The sequence below is a fragment of the Chiloscyllium punctatum genome, chromosome 41 (assembly GCF_047496795.1).
Source record: "Chiloscyllium punctatum isolate Juve2018m chromosome 41, sChiPun1.3, whole genome shotgun sequence".
NCBI classification, from domain to species: domain Eukaryota; kingdom Metazoa; phylum Chordata; class Chondrichthyes; order Orectolobiformes; family Hemiscylliidae; genus Chiloscyllium; species Chiloscyllium punctatum.
Window position 1 is genome coordinate 21687039 of NC_092779.1, and position 20710 is coordinate 21707748.

At 41.5% G+C, this 20710-nt stretch overlaps 1 protein-coding gene across 17 annotated transcripts in view; it reads right to left on the minus strand.

Annotated features, from left to right (window-relative positions):
- Positions 1 to 20710, minus strand: part of fhod3b (formin homology 2 domain containing 3b) — a 612757-nt gene that overhangs the window by 222562 nt on the left and 369485 nt on the right. The gene's annotated exons all lie outside the window — the stretch shown is intronic.

The following is a 20710-nucleotide window of genomic DNA, read 5'->3' on the forward strand; positions in this document are numbered from 1 at the left end:
AGTGGAGGACACAAACATAAGTTATTTGAATCCTAATCTTACATAAGATTATCTTAGTTTAGATTAGATTCCCTATGGTGTGGAAACAGGCCCTTTGACCAAACCAGTCCACACTGACCCTCCGAACAGTAACCCACCCAGACCCATTTCCCTCTGACTATTGCAGCTAACACTATGGGCAATTTATCATGGCCAATTCACCTGACCTGCACACCTTTGGACTGTGGGAGGAAACCGGAGCACCCGGAGGAAACCCACGCAGACACAGGGAGAATGTAAAAACTCCACACAGACAGTTGCCAGAAGCTGGAATCGAACCTGGGACCCTGGTGCTGTGAGGCAGTAGTGCTAACCACTGAGCCACCATGGTCAAAAGTTACATGACAGGAAGACTTCATCTGACAAAGGAGCAGTACTCCGAAAGCTTGTGATTTTAAATAAACCTGTTGGACTATAACTTAGTGTTGTGTGACTTCTGACTTTGTCTACCCCAGTCCAACACCAGCATCTTCACTTCATGGCTTACATATATTGGTTTATCAAAATTTCCTTTCTTCTCTGATCCTCAAAAGGTGTAATAGCTTTGTCTAGTGAACAACTCATTCCAACAGTGACTTGACACTTGGCAAACATCTTGGGCTAGAAAAAGTGGGGGAAAAAAAAACCCACAAAGTTTACTCCAGGCTGTCCATCTCCTACTGGTATGTGAATGGTTATTGTGAAGTGTCAGGATGGGACTCTATTTGTTGCTTTTCCTGACATTGTTTTTGATATTTTTGCAAAACACTTTAAAACATGTGCCATCTGGTTACATCTCACTCCGAAACATCCTGACAACACTTATGTGGGGGTGCATGTACAGGGGTGTACATCTTTGTGAATACGTGATCAGTCCTGCCTTTATCAACAGACCTCTTGTTGGTTTGATACATAGTTTAATTGCTGAAAAGCTAGGACTATCCGAATTCAAACATTGCAACATGCACTGTTCACTACTCCAGATTCCAAGATACAAGATTCCTCTCTTGTCTGCATCTCAGAACATTAAAAAAAACCCGAATAAACACAGCCAGAATATGCCCACGGCATCGGAGCGTGGTATACAACTGATTAAGCAACACAACATAGGGTTACGGGCAGACTAGTCAAAACACACGGCCCTTAACCTGCAAGTTCAAATGGTGGAATGCTCCGTAAATATCTGATTAAAGACTTGGCGAGGCACTTTATCCATAATCAGCAGCCAAGTAAAGCCTCCAGGTGCAGCACATTTCATCAGATGGAATTCCAACGCAGTGACGACGTAGAATTTGTAACTTGTTCAGTGACATGCCAAGGTAACACTGTGTCACACTGCCTTTTGTCACTGTGCAGATTCAACTTTGGAGTCTGTCCACAGCAGCAAGCGCAACTAATCCAGCAGTAACTGGAGAATTACCACATGGCCTTCTGTTCCGAATGGCTCAGTTACAACATCAAAGGGCAACTGAGACTCAAAACAAGACAGAGTAACAAAAGAAATTGAGAATGCATATTAAGATAAGGTCTATCAGTGACTGAACTTTAAACTTTGTCAAAGGCAGAGGATGTATAAAAGAATTTCTTCGGCAAGACTTAAGCTCAGTTCTATGCAATCTGATGTCACGGTGGATAATTCCTTACCAACATACTCAGTAGCTCTTCTCAAAGTAAATGTGAATTTAACCCTTTAATGCACAGGTATGAAATGACAGGGTCAGAGAAAGCAGAGAATATAAAAAAGGTCAGAGGTAGATGAGGCCAGGGGATAGAGTTATGAATTTCAGATGAACTGAAGAGGGCTTTGAGCAAGATGACAGTGAAGTGCAATGGCTTACCACCAATCAGAAACCACAGGGAGGGGAGAGACATTGAAAGCAGAGCTGGAATATAGAGAGGGACAATTATTTTTCAATGCATTTTTCACACACCAGCTCTGGGTTTTGATTTCCTCCAGTACTTTTCATATTTAATATCTTTTAATTCTATTTTAACATTCTCCTTCTAGCTTTTTTAAAACAAAACTTGACTAGGGTACCAATCAGTAAATATATTTTGGTTATTTTACCCCTCCTTTGAGCTGAATTTTCAAGGTGCATGCAATTTATATGAAAAGTGGATTGTTTTTGGGTTCTTGCAAAAATAAAGTGTAAAAGGTTTTAACAGCCAAGGCAGTGCAACCATTGATGTTTGCAATGGTTCCATCAATTGGTAGTGTATGTAGGCATGGTGAGAAGGAAGATCAAGTGATTAAATGTAGCCCCAGCACTGACTACATTTGTCAAAACCCAGAACATTGGGTGACTGCAGTTTAAAAACCGTCACCGCTGGCAGCTGCTACTGTATATAAATTCCAAACAGAAAGTACACAAATTAGTACCACATTTTCAAGTCACTTTGGGAGAGGCTGTTAGAAATGCAATGATTATTCCAGATGACTGCTCTGGCATTAATGAAAGACCCCATGTTAAAAAGACCAGAGGGCAGATTTTTGTCGTATTACAACTTCACACCCTTTATTCCAATCTTCATTTCCTGAGACTGCATGCTGCCAATGCAGGGCCATTGGCTGTGCAAATGAGTTATCCTTCCATTCATTGTGGGGGTTAAAAATGGCCCTGAACTTGCTGTCCTCCCACTCTTCAAATGTAGCGTACACTCTGAACATGAAACACCACACTGGAGTGTAAATTCATCAAAACCTATCTTCAGCAGCAAACTACTAATTGCAGAATAGATCAGCACATTGATGTTTGCAATGGTTCCATTAATTGTTAGTATATGTAGGCACATTGATGCTGCATACTTATATACATCGTTACTGACTTAAATTTGAAGCTACTTTCAGTTCAAAACAGACAATACTAGGGGGAGCTTAAAAGTGCGGTGCTAGAAAAGCACAGCAGGTCAGGCAGCATCCGAGGAGCAGGAGAGTCGACGTTTTGCGCATAAGTCCAGGACAGGTCAGGCAGCATTTGAAGCAAAAAGGGGCTTGGTTAACCACTTAAATATTCTTCCAGCTCATTAACTTGGTATTTTTCACCACCAATGCTGCCCGACCTGCTGAGCATTTCCAGGAACCATATGCTTTCATTCCAGGAAGGAATTTGCTCTTATATTAAGCATTATTTTGAAAAATACTAATGTTAAGTAGGGCGCACTTGGAGTGCGAAGACTGCACCAGCCTTCGGGATAGCAACTTTCCTTTCACATTTCTTCCCTGATCCTTTCTTGTAAGTGTCCTCTGATGATCACGACAGGTTGGATTCATAGGTTATGCACTGACAAAAGATTTTTCCATCCACAATACTCACCCAGTTGCTGAAGTTGCTGCTTCGTCATGCACAGACATGTTTTGTCACAGCTATGTGAACAGGAGCACCCACACAGCAGTTAACAGAATCTAGTCTGGCTGAGCTAGTCTGAGCAACTGTGGCATTCCCTAATGATGAGAGGGAGAGCAGAGACTGAAGGAAAGGCCAAGAACAGGACAGATGTTACCCGTTGCAGGGGAACTGGCTATCGGGCACATGAGGATCTGGAAGCTGAGAGACACAAACACTCAAAAATGTTGGCATGCACAGGATGGAGATTACTTTCCGCTCAATAGGCATTTGGTTTTACAAAAGGTGTCACCTCAGCCTGTAGGACATTAATCTGAGAAGTGAGCCAAGGAACGATCAACAATTTTCTAGGAATGCATCAAGTCAACAATCACAAAGCAAGCATCCAGGACGATTTGCATTTTGTGCTTCAAAGTCCTGCAAAATTTCCAAAACAGTATTAGAGAACTCAAGGATGTTAGCAGGACTGGAGAGTTCGAGCCATAAGGATAGGCTGGGACTTTTCTCCCCAGAGCATAGGAGGTTATGGGGTGACCTTATAGAGGTTTTAAAATCACGAGGGTCATAAGTAAGGTGAATAGCAAAGGTCTTTTCCCTGGACCAGGGGAGTTCAGGACTAGAGAGCATAATTTTAAGATAAGGTGGGTAAGTTTTAAAAGGGGCCAGGGGAGTAACATTTTCCCCACAGAGGGTGGTGCAGATATGGAATGAACTGGCAGAGGAGGTGGTAGGTGCAGGTACAGTTACAACATTTAAAAGACATTTGGACAGGTACGTGAAGAGAGGGGCATGGGCCAGACATAGACAAATGGCACTGGTTTTAGTTTGGAAAACTGGATCGCTATGGACGCGTTAGGCTGAAGGGTCTGTATGCCTCGGAATCTTGAGCAACAGCCACCATATACATTTTTAATAAAAATTAAACCACCACAATCCTATCAGACCACAGGGCTGCTCTCTGATTAGACAGTGAATACTGGCGGTGAGCTTACCTTGAGGGTCACCAAGTCTCAGGCAAGGGAAGAGGTTGAGCAGGACAATGCTTCATGGTAACCCCAGCTGGTGTGGGAATTGAACCCATTCTATTGGCATCACTTAATCATAAACCAGCTTTCCAGCCAACTGAGCTAACCAACCACCAAGTACAAAATACTTAATCTGCAATTCAACCTTTGATCTCTTTCATTAATCTTTATTCATTATATGCAATGTAATTAGCATTTGCAAAAGACACATATGAACAACATTTTGAGAGGATGGAAATTTTTATCATGAAGTTTACCACAGTCACCTTCTTACAAAACTAGGTAGTGAACTCCGATGCGATAGGATGACATTAACTCATCGGTGCACTTCCATTTACTCTGTAAATATTTTTGTGCAAATATTTGATGCTGATGGCTGTACATCTTGTTACATGTTTTCTAATTTGCTAATCACATTTGCTAATGTTAGGTGATAAAGTCATACCTAGTGCAATGAACTTGCAGGTGCTTAAGCTCTGGCTAGCTTTTTGCTACTCACCCAACATATAATCCTACATGTCATAATTACCTGAAGATGCACATGACTAATTCAGAACCAGTGCTCAGATTAAATTCTAAACTCATTGGAATCGACAAAATGAACAGAGCTACTTTCTAAAAAACAGATGGCTCTTCTCTATCACAGATCTCTTGCCGGCTGTCTTGTTAGATATCTTACAGGACAGAAAGACGTCAAGAGCTGCAAGTCTATGGGAAGTGTTGTTGCTACAAGTTTTAGGATTCTGCCATCTACATCAAACGGGATCAGATGCCCGAATTACAAGAAACAAACCAAGTCACCTGGCTGTGCTTTTCCCTAAGTCACTCAATTAATGGCTACAGGACAGGGTTACAAAACTGGAGAGGATATTGCCTGAGGGCTGGACAGGCAGCAAGTTGTCTTTTCACTGAAAAAAAGGGGAGGAGGAATTGCCCCACCTAGAATGCATCTATTTTCCAACATTTTTTAAAGTAATTGTCTCAATAGCTGGCCCACTGTTGTGGAGAGGGAGATAAACTGCTCACCTCTTTGGAGCCTCTAATTCCAGCTTTTCGTCAGGATTCAAACTTACATGATAGCTTTCAACAGAAGGCTGGTTACTAGCTGGATTTAATTACATAGACATATTTAGTACATATATTCATTCTGAGGGGCATTCTAATTGGACAAAATGTATTTCCAACATACTTCCCTCGATCTTGCAGCAAAGAATGAATGACATGGATTAAAGGCTCTCCTGTTTAATTATGGGATGCATTTCCATGGATCCAATAACTTTACCAGATTTCAGCATTTTACATAATCTCTAGCTTCCCTTCAAATGATTCTGTGCAAACAGCTTCCAACAAGATGTGAACCTCAGGCCTATAAGTACAGGAGGTCAGGAGGGCAGGCTCCACACTTATCCCTGCAGTGCTAGACTCAGACAGGGGATAAGAAATAGAAATTAAAACAATATGTGCGATATAAATCTTTAATCAACCTTGTTGTATCAACCTCGTCCTGACATTCCACTCAGTCTTTGGAGATTAGTCAACAGCTCTTTGAAAATGGATTAGTTTCCACTAAAAGTGATGCCGTTTGGGAACTGAGAGTAGGTTAAAGACTCAGAGGAGAAAATTTTACAGTTAACAAAAGATTACAGACATGAAAATGTTAGAAGCCTGGCCTTTCTTCTTTATAGCTTTTGGCCAGGCTTGTGTTGACTATGTACTTCAATCTCAGTTACTCGTCCCATCAGAAAACAAACGGCAGCAACCGTACAGCAAATGTCAAAAGCATGCCGACAGCGATTCACCACTGTGGTTGTACAGCTTAACCCAGAAACATTGGCTGTAGAGCGACTGACTGATTACAGGCATGCAACACAGAGCAGTGCCTGAACAAAAGTCTAACGCCTCAGGATCGGGCGTTTATAGGTCTGGGGTGAACAGCCACTAAAGAACGTTTGAAAACTTCAGACTCTCTCAATGTGCTGAGGATAAACAGCTTGTGGTGGCACGGTGGCTCAGTGGTTAGCACTGCTGCCTCTCAGCACCAGGGACCCGGGTTCAATTCTCGCCTCTGGCAACTGTCTGTGTGGAGTTTGCACATTCTCCCTGTGTCTGCGTGGGTTTCCTCCGGGTGCTCCGGTTTCCTCCCATAGTCCAAAGATGCGCAGGTTAGATGAACTGGCCATGATAAATTGCCTGTAGTGTTGGATGCATTCATCAGGGGTGAATATAGGAGAGTAGGTCTGGGTGTTTTGCTCTTTAGAGGGTCGTTGTGGACTTGTTGGGCGGAAGGGCCTGTTTCCACACTGTAGCGAATCTAATATAGGACTTTTAAACATCGAAAAGTGTCACAAAAGGGGCTACAGATGGAATCAGATCATACTCAACCGAAGGTCACAAAGAACTTGGTTGAAGGGTTGGGTTTTAATTGTGAGCTGGAGGCGAAGAGAGGGGAAAATAAGCGAGGGATTTAGGAAGAAAATTCTAGAATGTGGGGCTCAGGCTGTTAGGAGGTGCAGCCATCAATTGTTGAGGCGGTGAGAGGATCTGTTTGAAAGACAAAGTTGTTCCAATAAAATTGCAAAAAAAAAAGAACAAGAACTTTGACTAGATTATAGTACTGGAGATGGTCGGAAAAAAATGATTATTGGCTTGGGTAAGAATGTTTTCCCCCCTTTGGGGCAAGCACAGAATCAAGTCGGAACAGATGCGGTCAAGAGAGAGAAGGGAGCTGCTGGAGTTGTGAATGAGACAATTGAAATATATGTAGCATCTAGGGAGTGACCATGAACAAAGGTCCAAGAGTTTGCACAGAGTGGGGTGGGGGGGGGGTGGAGAAGGGGAACAGAGATGGGGGTGGCTGAATTACCAATGGCAAGGAGTTATCCAGGCAGAGACCACGGGAAGAAAGGAAAGATAAATTCAATGTCGGGGGTTGCTGAATGGATCTTAAAGGAGAGGTGAAAAGGGATGGATGTGAGCCAGTTCAAGAATTAGGGAGAAGACGTGAGGTAAGATTTGGTAATAGTCACCAAACCACACCATCAATATGAGCAGTGAGGTGGTGGAAAGTATGGTCAGTCAAGCAAACTAGTAAGGGTAATTACTACCACTGCCCATGAGACACATTTCATAAAGGTCAGGACATCAATGCAATCGGCCCCAATTCAAAAAAAGATTAGAAGAGTTTTGATCAGTAACATGGGGATGGGTGGCAAGTAATGGCGATTATTGATGGCCTGGCAGAGTCCAAGGGGTAAATGAGACTGACAAAAGGTTATGCACCCAAGTGAATAAGAGATCAGACATTTAAGACAGAGAAGCATTTCTTCTGAGGCTGTGAATCAGTGGAATCCATTATCACGAAGAGTCTTAAAGTTTGGTCAGTAAGTACATTTAAGACTGAGATAGACAGACGGTCAATTAGTAAGGACATAGAGGGTTAAGGGGGAAAATGGCAGGAAAGCAGAGTTGAAAGATTATCAGATCAGCCATGATCTTGTTGAATGGAGGAGAGCTGTGTAGAGTGAGAAAGCAGAGGAACTGTATGAGTGGGACCACTGCGAGTGCTTCACATGAAGAGCAAAGACAAGTGCTACATTAGGCACAGGGGAAAACAGAGGATACCTCCAAGTTTGGGACACTAGTAGGAGTGGAGTTGGGCTAGGATTGGACAGCCAGGGGCTAGAAATATGACCCAAAAGTGAAAATGAGAACACAAATAGGTGACAGTAAGGGGAGGAAACAGAATGACCAAAAAGCAGGCAAATGGAGAAAAAGGGAGAGAGAAGTAATGGTTCCAAATTGTAAGACACAGAAGTGTTTTCTTTTACATCAGCCACACAGAGTACCCCAATGTGAGAAAGTAACCTTTCACTAGTTGAGAGAGAAAAAAAATGTTTAATACATTCAGATGCACATGTTGAAAATATTATCACTCTTGCTCTGTGTAACTTAGGCAGACTGCAATGAATGCTTCCATACCACATTTCTCAAAACACTAACAGAAAACTCATGGTTTAACTGCAGAGTGAAGTCACTGACCAAGCAATGAGAATGTTAGCTGGAAGTGCAAGACCAACTCAAGAAGGTAGCCTGATGATACTTGGTTTCATTGAGTGGCAACTTCAGAATATTCCCAGGCAGCAACTTCAGACATTCATCTTTAAGTTTCATATGCTGCTCATTTTTTGAATGCATTTGAAATGTATATGCCTTTCAAATGGTAGCTAGTGGAGTTGTTGGTAAACATCATTCACCTCCAAGTTATGCAAGTTTACATCCAGGTATAAGACAGCGAGTTTTGAGAAGATTTGTAGCTCAGGTTGAGGTTCTGGATGTAGGTTTGCTCGCTGAGCTGGAAGGTTCGTTTTCAGACATTTCGCGATCATACTAGGTAATATCATCAGTGAGCCTCTGATGAAGCACTGGTGTTATCACCCACTTTTTACTTGTGCATTTATGTTCTCTTGGGTCAGTGATGTCGTTTCTTGTGGTGACATCACCACAGGAAATGGCATCACCACAGGAAACCCAAACACAAGTAAAAAGTGGGCAATACCACCTGTGCTTCATCAGAGGCTCACTGATGATATTACCTAGTATGGCGACAACATGTCTGAAAGCGAACCTTCCACCTCAGGAAGAAAACATACATCCAGGTATAAGACACTCTGGGTATTGCCATTTCCAGTGCAGCCCATATTAAAGGTTGGCAATTCCAAAGCATGAAGATTTCACTGAGATGATGGATTTGCAATTGGTTTTCACAATGTACTACGGTCATCAAGTATTTAACCAATAATTATTCCCATTCTCCTTGCAAAAAAAAAACCACAATGCTGCTAAAGTGACTATTGCAAGGAAAAATAATGCATTACCCGTAGCAATGAGAGCTTCAAAAGTAACCTTTTTACTCCCAAGGTCGAGAGAGATTACACTTATTTTACGAACAGGCATGTACACCATTGAGTCGAACCCCGAACTTCCTGCAGATGGCTTAACTGGCAAGTTAATTTGCAAACACAGGAATTTCTTGAGATGCGTAGGGAGGTTAAGGACAAGCTGTCATGTCGACAAGCCTAACAAGAGAATGGTGCAAATTATTCAGCAACTTGCAGCAATTCACAAAGCTCTGGGCATCTCTTCACAAGTTATTACCCAATCTATGTTAATAATGACAAGGGACATTAATCTTACTATTATTTTGTCAGCAAAGTCAGGGTCGTTATTTTTCCTCCTTCACCCAGGCTTGCAGGACAGTATTGATAGGAACTGAAATAGGCTGGCTATATTAACACTGCAGAGGTGGGAAATCTGAAACAAACACAGAATGCTGGAGAACCTCGCTTTCTCTCTCCACATTAGTGAAGAAAGAGACAGCATTAATGGTTCGAGTCTAGTATGACTCTGCATCAGAACTGAAATGTACATATTGCTACTTTTGAGATGTGGAGGAGCAGCAAGGGGACAGGGGATTCCCAGTACAGAAGACAAAGAGATTGTCGATAGTGGTAAATGAGAAGAGAGCTGCAAAATGGGTATGAATTAAAGTGCAAAAGGGTGAGAATAGGCAGTCTAAACTAAGAGCCAAGTAAATAAGACACAAACAGGACAATGTTGTGGCTGTTGGGGAAGGGAATAGTGGAGAATGTAACAAAAATGAAGAACACAGTGCAGTCAGTTTCTGAAGTTACAGAATTCAACATTGAGACTGCGAGACTGTGAAGTGCCCAAACAGAAAACAAGATGCTGTTTCTCCAGCTTGCATTGTGTGTCAGTGGTACATTGCAACAAGCCCAGGACAGAAACATTAACACAACAGCAAGGGGTTTATTGAACTGTGGGGTCAAGGTCATTCCTACGGACAGAGCGAAGGAGCTCCAGCTATGTTAGATTGGTATCCGTACCATAAATTCCATTAGCTTTAGGAGTCATAAATTAAGCTGAAGCTTTTATTTCTGAAGTTTCAGCATCAACTATTCACTGTCCTTCATACTAAATAAGGTCAGCTTAGAATTCGTAATGTGCATTGTCAGAACAGTAATGAGTCTGATGCACCAAATAGCACTTGAATTTTCAAATTCATGTCACTGGTAGCAGTAGGAGTTAAGAATTGAGGGGGACTGAAGTTGTGTTTGTAAGAGAGAGGCTCCGATTTATGATTTGCCCTTTTATTGGTCTGTGTTTTATTTCAAAACTAGTCAAGAACATAAGCCTTGAAGGTCCAACATCCCTTTCTGATTACTTGTACAACCCAAACGATTCTGATCGCAACAGAAGACATTCACCTTAGGCACTGTAAGCTCAGTATTTTGTTTCTCTCTACAAATCAGGAAGGATCAGAGAACAGACGGTTTGTTGAAACTGCAGCAGCGCAAGCTAATTTTATACATGCAAGTTGTCTGTTTCTCTGAACTCTGTGAAATGGAGGCACAAATCTAAATATTCTTCACCCAATTCTTTCCACAATGAGTAAAATTGGCAGCTTTGTTAACGTATGAAGATGGACTGATAGACTCCTCTCCCAGTTGAGCAGAAGTCCTGCCTTAGGGAGCTGTAGGCCAATTTCATTCGCTCCCTGCCCTGTAGTTGCACCAGCAGCCAAGACTGGGATCAGAAGCAGACCTCAGAATCCAGGGAGCTACACAGCCAGAGCTAGAGCTAGGAGTCATGTGATGGGGAGGAAAGTTGAGGCCAAGAGGGTTAGTGGGAGATGGGAGAGGTGGAGGGAAAAACAGGCATTTGGAAAAGGAGTACCCACCATGGAACTAACTTTAGTGAGTATCTCACTGTAGATGGTCTTTTTTTGTGTGTGGTTTTATGCCAACATTGAAAGGTTTGGGTTCATGACAGACTGGTCCAGAACGCAAGGTCAAAAGCCACCTTCAATCTTGGGCTGTTGATAATATTTTAAGATGCAACATTACAATATACAGTATTCAGAAGTATAGCAGATTCAACCTTATTGACAGATTATTGAAAGGAAATGGACGAACTGGTGGACTAGGCAGATGAATTTCAATGCAGTGATGGTATCACCAAAAGACAATACGCCAGAGTAAACGGGAGCCCCAGCCTAACCACATGAACACAAACCAACTGTAGCAAGGCTTGCACAATACGATGGGCTACAAAGCAAAGTCGAATAGAATCGCTGACAAAACAATGTATCTCTCCCCGATGAGCTCGATGCTCATTTTGAACAGGTCAGTGAAATGATGTCACCTGCCCTGACAGCCTCAGGTACACCTCAGTCACCACCACAGACATCAGGTCGGTCTTGGAGAGTGAACCTACAGAAAGCGACTGGTTCTAGATGTAAACCCAAGCCGGCCACTCAGATCCTGCATGGACCAGCCGGCAAGAGTATTTGCAGATATTTTTAACCACTCCTTACTACAATTTGAGGGTCTCACCTACTTCAAGATGACCACCATCATCCCAAGAAAAATCAGACAACATACCCCAATAACTACCGCCCAGTGACTCTGACATCCACCATTATGAGGTTAGTAATGGCACACATCCACTTCAGCTTCCCAGGTTGCCTCGATACACACAACTTGTCCACCATTATAACAGACACCATCGCCCTGGTCCTACACTCATCCCTGGATAATCTGGATAACAAGAACACCTACATCAAGCTCCTATTTATTGACTTGAGCTCCACCTTCAACACCATAATTCCAAGAAAATCCATCTCCAAACTCTGAGACCTTGGATTCTGCCGCCCTCTGCAACTGGATCCTTGACTTCCTGATCCACAGACCGCAACCAGTAAGGATAGGTGACAACACCTCCTCCACAACAATCCTCAACTCTGGTGCCACACAACGCTGTGTACTCAGCCTTTTACCTACACCTTATACACTTAAATCATGTCTCACAAACTTGATTGAGTTTTTTTTGAAAAAGTAACAGAGGATTAATGAGGGCAGAGCGGTAGATGTGATCGATGTGGAGTTCAGTAAGGCATTCGACAAGGTTCCCCATGGGAGACTGGTTAGCAAGGTTAGATCTCATGGAATACAGGGAGAACTAGCTGGATACAGAACTGGCTCAAAGGTAAAAGACAGAGGGGTGGTGGTGGAGGGCTGTCTTTCAGACTGGAGGCCTGTGACCAGTGGAGTGCCGCAAGGATCGGTGCTTGGTCCTCTACTTTTTGTCATTTACATAAATAATTTGGATGTGAGCATAAGAGGTATAGTTAGTAAGTTTGCAGATGTTGCCAAAATTGGAGGTGTAGGGGACAGCGAAGAGGGTTACCTCAGATTACAACTGGATCTTGATCAGATGGCCAATGAGCAGGACTTATACACTTAAGGGAGTGCTGCTGAACAAAGAGACCTTGGAGTGCAGGTTCATAGCTCCTTGAAAGTGGAGTTGCAGGTAGACAAGATAATGAAGGCAGTGTTTGGTATGCTTTCCTTTATTGGTCAGTGTATTGAGTACAGGAGTTGGGAGGTCACGTTGCAGCTATACAGGACGTTGGTTAGGCTACTGTTAGAATGTTGCGTGCAATTCCTGTCTCCTTCCTATCGGAAAGATGTTGTGAAACTTGAAAGGGTTCAGAAAAAATTTACAAGGATGTTACCAGGGTTGGAGGATTTGAGCTATTGGGAGAAGTTGAATTGGTCAGGGCTGTTTTCCCTGGAGCGTCAGAGGCTGAGAAGTGATCTTGTAGAGTTTTGTAAAATCATGAGGGGCATGGATAGAGTAATTAGACACAGTATTTTCCCTAGGTTGGGAGAGTCCAGAACTAGAGGGCATAGGTTTAGGGTGAGAGGGGAAAGATATAAAAGAGACCTAAGGGGCAACCTTTTCACACAGAGGGTAGTACATGTGTTGAATGTGCTGCTAGAGGCTGGTACAATTACAACATTTAAAAGGCATCTGGATGGATATATGAATAGGAAGGGTTTGGAGGGATATGGGCCAAATGCTGGAAAATGGGGCTGGATTACTTTTGGATATCTCAGCATGGACGTGTTGGACCAAAGGGTCTGTTTCCGTGCTGTACATCTCTATGACTTATAACACTGTGGCCAAATTCAGCTAAAACTACATTTATATATTTGCTGATGACACCACTGTAGTGGGTCAGATTTCAGACAATGATGACTCGGTACAGGATAAAGAGGTTGAGACCTTAATGGCACGGTGTAAAGGCAACAATCTCTCTCTCAATAGTCAGCAAAACAAAGGAGCTGGTCATCAACTTCAGGAAGTGGAGTAGAGGACACACCCTGGTCTGTATCAATGGTACTGAGGTGGAGGAGGGTGAAAGCTTCAAGTTCCTCAGAGTAAATATCACCAACAATCTGGCCTAGTCCATCCACTTCAACACTATGGTCAAGAAAGCATACCAGCGCCTCCATTTCCTCAGAAGGCTAAGGAAATTCGACATATCCACAACGACTCTTACCAATTTTTAAAAATGCACCATAAAAACCATCCCATCTGGATAAATCACAACTGTTGGTGCTGCCACTTCTCTGCCCAAGACCGTAAAACATTAGAGTTGTGAATATAGCCCAGTCCATCATGAAAATCAGACTCATCCATTGACTCGATCTACACTTCCTGTTGTCTTTGAAAAGTAGCCAACATAATCGAAGAGTCTTCCCACCCCAGTTATTCACTTTCACTCTCTTTCATTAGGCACAAGACATAACAATTTGAAAACACGTACCAACAAATTGAGGAACAGCTTCTTCCCTACTGTTAACAGACTTATGAATGGATCCCTCATACAATGGAATTGAACTTTCTGCAACTTCCCTGTAGCTGTAATACTATATCCTGCATTCTGTTCTATTACTCTAATGTATTGCAGTATGATTTTCCTGGTTAGCATGCAAAACAGTACCTTTCACTGTATCTCAGTACATGTGAGAATAAAAAAAAAATCAAAATATACATTTTGGCATGAAGAATACTGAAAGATTGTCTAAAAACAAAGGATAGCATTCTGAAGGCTGTATACAAGCAAATAGACCTACATGTATGTGTGCACAAGTAACTAAAAAGGTGTCAGGACAGGTAGAGAGAACGGTTAATAAAGCATACAGTTAATTTGCTCCATTAACAGTAATATAGGTAAAAAAGCAGGGAGTTTACGCTGATCTTTAATAGGACTCTGGCTAGACCTCAGCTGTAACAGTATGTGCAGTTCTGGGCAACACATTTTAGGAAGAATGAATTCATGTGGAAGAAGTTTAGCAGAATGGTTCCAGGGATGAAAAACTTCAGTTATGGGTCAGATTGAAGAAACTGGGACTGTCTTCCTTGGAGGAAAGGAAAAAAACAAAGCGTGATTTGACTGATGTTTTTTCAAAAATCACACTAGATCTGGGCAGAGTAGCAAGGCAGAAACTGTTCCGGCACATAAAAGGGTCAAGAACCAGAGGGCATATTTTAAAACTGTTTTGCAAAGCAGTAAATGTAAGATGAGAGTGAGCATTTTCACAATGAGTGGTTAGGGTCTGGGAATGCACTCCCTGGAAGTGTAGTGGAGGTAGGTTCAATTGAGGCATTCAAGAGGGCATTGTTTTGATTTAAATAACCATTCAAATTGCAAGGGTATGGAGGAATGACAGGAAATTTGCAGTAAATCAAAATACTTACAGTTTGTGTAGGCACGATGGGTCAAATGGCTTCATTCTGTAATGCAAAAACTATTTGACTCTGTGCAGAACCAATCAATAAACTCTCCCAGCTAATGCTAATCAATAGTTGTGCTGATTAGTAATGCCCATGTGTTTCTGACACGCACACGGTTAAGACTTCAGATGTCCCAACAATTCACCGCACAATTTTCTTTCTCCTCAGCCCACCCATAGTATTTACACCCAGTGAACAGCAGCTTCATGACATCATCATAAGGTTTCTCCAGGGCCCTGAAGTCCTTGCACTTTCAAGCTTTTTATTCCCTGGTCATTAATCTGATTTTCATACGCTGATCTAGATTACTTATTAAAACAAACATTTACTGCACATTATAGCTCACACTGCCCCCAAGTCTTTTATGTGATTCACCTATATTGACAGGTGAGTAATGAAAGTCAGTGACAAGGTATGGAAATTGCAGAGGTGAAGTTGCTTTCTTTAAATTCTTTCACAGGATGAGGGCATCACTGGCGAGGCCAGCATTTATTGCCCATCCCTAACGGCCCAGATGCAATTAAGAGTTAATCATGTTGTTGTGGGTCTGGAGTTACATGTAGGCCACACCAGGTAAGGATGACAGTTTCCTTCCTCAAAAGGACATCAGTGAACCAGATGGGGTTTTTTTTTCAGACAGCCAGCAATAGTTTCATGACCATTTGACTCTTGATTCCAATTTTTTATTAAATTCACATTCCACCATGTGCCATGGCAGGATTCAAACCCAGGCCCCTAGAGTATTACCCGAGTGATGTGTTAGTCTGCTGGCTTGCATTAGATCAGCAGCGCTTGCTCAAGTGTCTTGCGTTGATGCAGAAATGTATGGAATAATTTGGTTGTTACATTTTTTAAAAATTAGAAGATATGGGCATCACAGGCTAGGCCAACATTTATTACCTATCCTTAATTGCCTGGAGGGCAGTTAAGTGTCAATCGTACGGTTGTGATCTGGAATCACATGCAGGCCAGATGAGGTAAGGATATCAGTGAATCAGATAGCTTTTTCTGACAAAGCGCTTCATTGTCACTTACATCTGGATCACATGATGGTACAATTTCGATGAGAAAAGAGTGATGTTGCTTGTCCACAGGTAACTGTTTCCTGTATAAAAAAAACTTGCTTCGCTTTAGCACTGGCCTTTCCTTCAAGTTTCTTAAACAAGGCATGAATATACAAGTCAGCTCGGAAATTATTTGGCTTGATGTGGAGTATATTCTTTAAACCTTTGCTTAACCGCTAGATGTGATCTCTTCTGCCACAATGATTACATTTTTGGATTATAGGTGGACAACTTTGGTTTCACTGAGATGAGGTTTTGAAACCACACCTGTGCTGAGATTGCCTCAGATTCTGTATTGATGGTTTCACACATACAATCATTTTCAGGTGAGAGATTGCTCTTCTTCTGTCAAATGCTCTATTATGCTTTAAATAGTAACCATTCTATAGAATATTCTGCATTTAATAGAACTTTTGCTGTACCATGCTTCTTGAACAATCTTCTGGACTCCTTATTCACCGCTACTTGGATAGCTCATCCTTGAGCTAGATCCTGTTTTGTCTAATTCATCAGCGGCTGATTTATCCAAACATCAATGACAACTTGGGTTGCAAGAGAGCTCTGGATGTAGGTTTCCAGAGCTTCATGGCTCAGACAGCTTCATTAATATCTCCAGACTGTTTTTGGAGTTAGCATCTGCTGTTGAAGACTGTCCTTATACTGTCCAATTTGTTCTCAAAATGAAATATTGATTAAAATCTAGTCGGTGGTTGTCAAACATAACTGGTTTCTCATCGAGCTGTTGTCTGTGTAACACATGATCTAATGTTCTTCTCATAGACGGGGCCCTGTTGTGGCTCAGTCCTAATGCCCCTATCCCTAAACCGGGAGGCCAAGGTTCAGGTCCCACCTGCTCAAGAGGTGTGTAATAACATCTCTGAACAGGTCGATTGGAAAACAGGCAGTCTATTTTTAAAAAGCAGAAAAGTGTGCTAATCTGTTGCGCACTTGATTTGGTATCCAATCCTGAAGCTACTTGAAATCTTCAGAATTGTGCTTTCCTATTTGCCGATTTACCATACGGTTCTAATAGCTTGAAGTTTTCTGGTGGAAAGACAAAACAGGTACACTTTGTTATAATGCCCGATTGTTGATATGTACTTGAAGCTATTGATTATTTTTGATCTGCATGATAAATTGTTACTAATCTGATTACATTGGACTACGCTCATTTTGTTGCCTTGATTTCTTAGTTGATTACAATTGTTGTTAAATCTTTGTTATTCTAAATATTGTTGTAGTAGTGCTAAAAAGTTTCTGCTAGTCTATTTTTGTTCTCAACATAAGGTTGGGCTCCCTTTATCGAATGGTTGGAGAACATCTGAAAGGTTTATGGTAGAAACTCCCAAAATGATGTCAATTAATAAGAATCAATGAATATTTAATTAGATCAAAGATGGCTGCTTTGACCTCAGTCACACTGATTTTCTTGGTATCGGAGGTATTTTCAAGCCACATTCCAAACTGTGAGATTAGATTCATACTCCCATTCTTTATCTTCAACTTGTTTTTAAAGCAATTAAGATTTGGTGAAAATGCTTAGTTGCTGATTAATACTTGCATTTCTCATTCAAACTGTCAAATTAATAAATAAAAGACTGAAATAAAAGGAAGGACTGCTAATGCTGTAAATCAGAAATAAAAATGGAAACACTAAACTACACCATTGGGGCTCCTTAAACTTTGAATTCCAAAAATAAACTTGGAGTCAACAGCAAAATATTGTGATCGCTGGAAATCTGAAATGAAAACAAAATACTGGAGAAGCCCCTGCAGGTCTGGCAGCATCTGGAGAGAGAAACAAAGATAACATTTCAACTCCAGTATGATTCCCCTTCCAAAGTCTTCAGGTTCCAAACACTGGAGTTGAAATCTTAACATTTGCTGCCAGAAACTGCTGGATTTCTCCAGCATTTTCTGTTCTTAAAACTATTTTTATTCCCTTTTTTTCTTTGATTTATTTTAAGCCTGTCTGAAGAATGTTTTTTTCACTTGCTTGCTTTTAACTGTCACCAAGTAAGTTGTTTAGCAATTGTGAAAGATGGTTAGAACATGGGATGGAAGCAAAAACATTTTCTTTTCTCGGAGGATCAGATCGGATTTGGGAGCCCGGTCATCGGCCTCTTTTCATGGGTCATCAACCCAGATTTCTCTCTCTGGTTACTAATGCACTTTTAAGTGATCTCACTGCTTTGCTCATTTTCCCTATTGCCAGTTGTAAAAATGCACTCTCTGAAATACAGCGGATTGTGGTAATTTCTCTGCAGAGGTTTCTGTTTAGAAAATTTTTCTCCACAGCAGCTGTGGCTTTTCTGGCTGCTAGTTCTTTTTAAAGCTGTCCCAACAAATATTTGGAGGGGAAAAATAAAATCTGATTTTTTTTTTAGTGCAAATGATTTGAGGCCTGTTTCCTGATCTTCATGCCTGCAACTGCTTTCCAGGCAGTGAATCCAATCGCCACCATTATCTTTGGTTGTGAGATTTGTTGCCCACATCCATGAGCTAGGGCTCAAGATGACTTAGCGATCTTGCTTTTTCAAGAACTGGTTTCAGGTTTGAGCTTCTTTATTATAGTTAGACCCAAATACAACAATACAATGGTATTCAGAGGGATACCAGGCACTAATCTTACTGTTACATTATTGAAAGACCATCCCATAAACTTTACTGCCTAATGTTAGTCAGTCTGCTCCATAGGCTTCACTTTTTAGTAATACTAACGTTCACATGGCTAGGACAACCTAGCTGTGTTCCTCCCTTTTTCCTCTTAATTCTGCTTACACTGCACGAGTTATGTCCAGTGAGGAGCAGCTCCTTAACATTGCAAGATTGTTTCATTGCCCGAAAGCCCTGGCACAACAGAGGGGAAAATCTTGAGGGAGTCATTCTTCAACCCATCACATCGAATGCCTGAGACAGGTGCCCTATAAGGCTTCCCAGAAATCATTGAAACATGGAGGTAGGATAGAAAGAAGCTTCAGATAATAAGCTGTTGGTCGTTAAAGGGTGTCAACTGGGCAGGTATAAAATTACAGATTGGACAGGAGTAGGTGGGAAGGCAATGTGGGAGTTTATGGACAATGGAATTTAAAATGTAGTTTGACTGTGGATTTCAAACTGGTTTTATTCAGTGTAGATGTTGAACGCGCTCATAGACAGCTGGCTTTCCTTTACCACTGACAAGACATGTCCACTTTACAACTCTCCAAGCAACCACACTGCTACCATCGATCAAAAAGATCCCAACTCTTCAATTAAACTTGATTATAAACTTGTTCTCATCAAATCCAGACTCCGGCATTCATATTAGTGCAGATGCCAGCCCATCAATATTTCTTGTACTAAAATTAGCCTTCCTGAATCTGATGGCAGACTTGCATTCTTTGTATTTGTTTTTGGGATATGCTGTCAAAGAAAAAGCAAGCTGGGTTTACCGATGCAAACACAATGAGCCGACTTGCACATTCAAGTCTCCTGGAATCTGATCCAAGTAAACAGGGCAATAATGCAATCACCTCAATTGCAGCAATGAAAGTACTAACTGTTCAATGCTCTGCAAGAGCATCACATCATCCAAGTGCAGAGCAGGTCTATACAATCTTTCCAGAAACCTATCAACGGATACTAATTAGTGTTTATTTTACACTACAGCCTTAACCCATTGTTAAATCGAAAGTAGGCAACTTCTTTCAGATATACACCAACGACTTCTGCAATTTTCACAGCTGCACGCAACCAAGAAAAAATGTTTGTATTGCCGAAGAGTGGAGAAGAAAAGCATCAAACTTGGAGAATTATCAGCTCTGCCTTAGGAGTTTGGTCTTTAAAAAGACAAGTTAATAGGCTAAAATATTTCAAATTGCAGTCGGAGTAGGCTGTGACCCATTCCAAACATAGCCACGATTCTGACAGCTTTCTCTCTGCTGTTTCTGGTTTACCACCCTTAACTGCTGATTCAGAGTGGTTTGACCAATTCTGTTTAGTTGACAAACTATATTCACTAAAAAGTCAAAATCTTGTTGGCTATGAACCCAGTATAACAACCGTTGCTTGTACAATGTTCCATTATATCTGCCTAATGGAGGCAAACTATAATAAATGGAGTTCAGAGGACATTTCCTGTATTTGATTCATCTTTCAAGTACCTTTCTTTCATGTAGGAACAAATTATTGTAGATGCTGCAATCTGTACTGATAACAACCAATGCTGGAATTCACAGGTCAGACAGCACCCATGGAGAAAGACCAAGCTAACAGAGTCTGGATGACTTGAGCTCTGATGAAGCTAAATCGACTAGAGAGGTTAGCTTGCTCTTTCTCAGTGGATGCTGTGAATTCCAACATTGGTTGTTATCAGCACCTTTCTTTCATTATGCTGTATTGAGGGAGAGGGTGAAGATGATCGTTCCATGTTATTGGTGCTGTATGTACAGAGGAAGCCTCTTGTTCTTTATCTTCAGTCTTTTCAGTCAGTGGTTGTGCTCAGCGCTATCTTACCACAGGAATTTGCTGAGAGCACTAATACTGGTTTGGAAAATCATTAATGCATACAACAATAACTCCATCATTGTGCAAAGCCAAATATACAAGACAAATT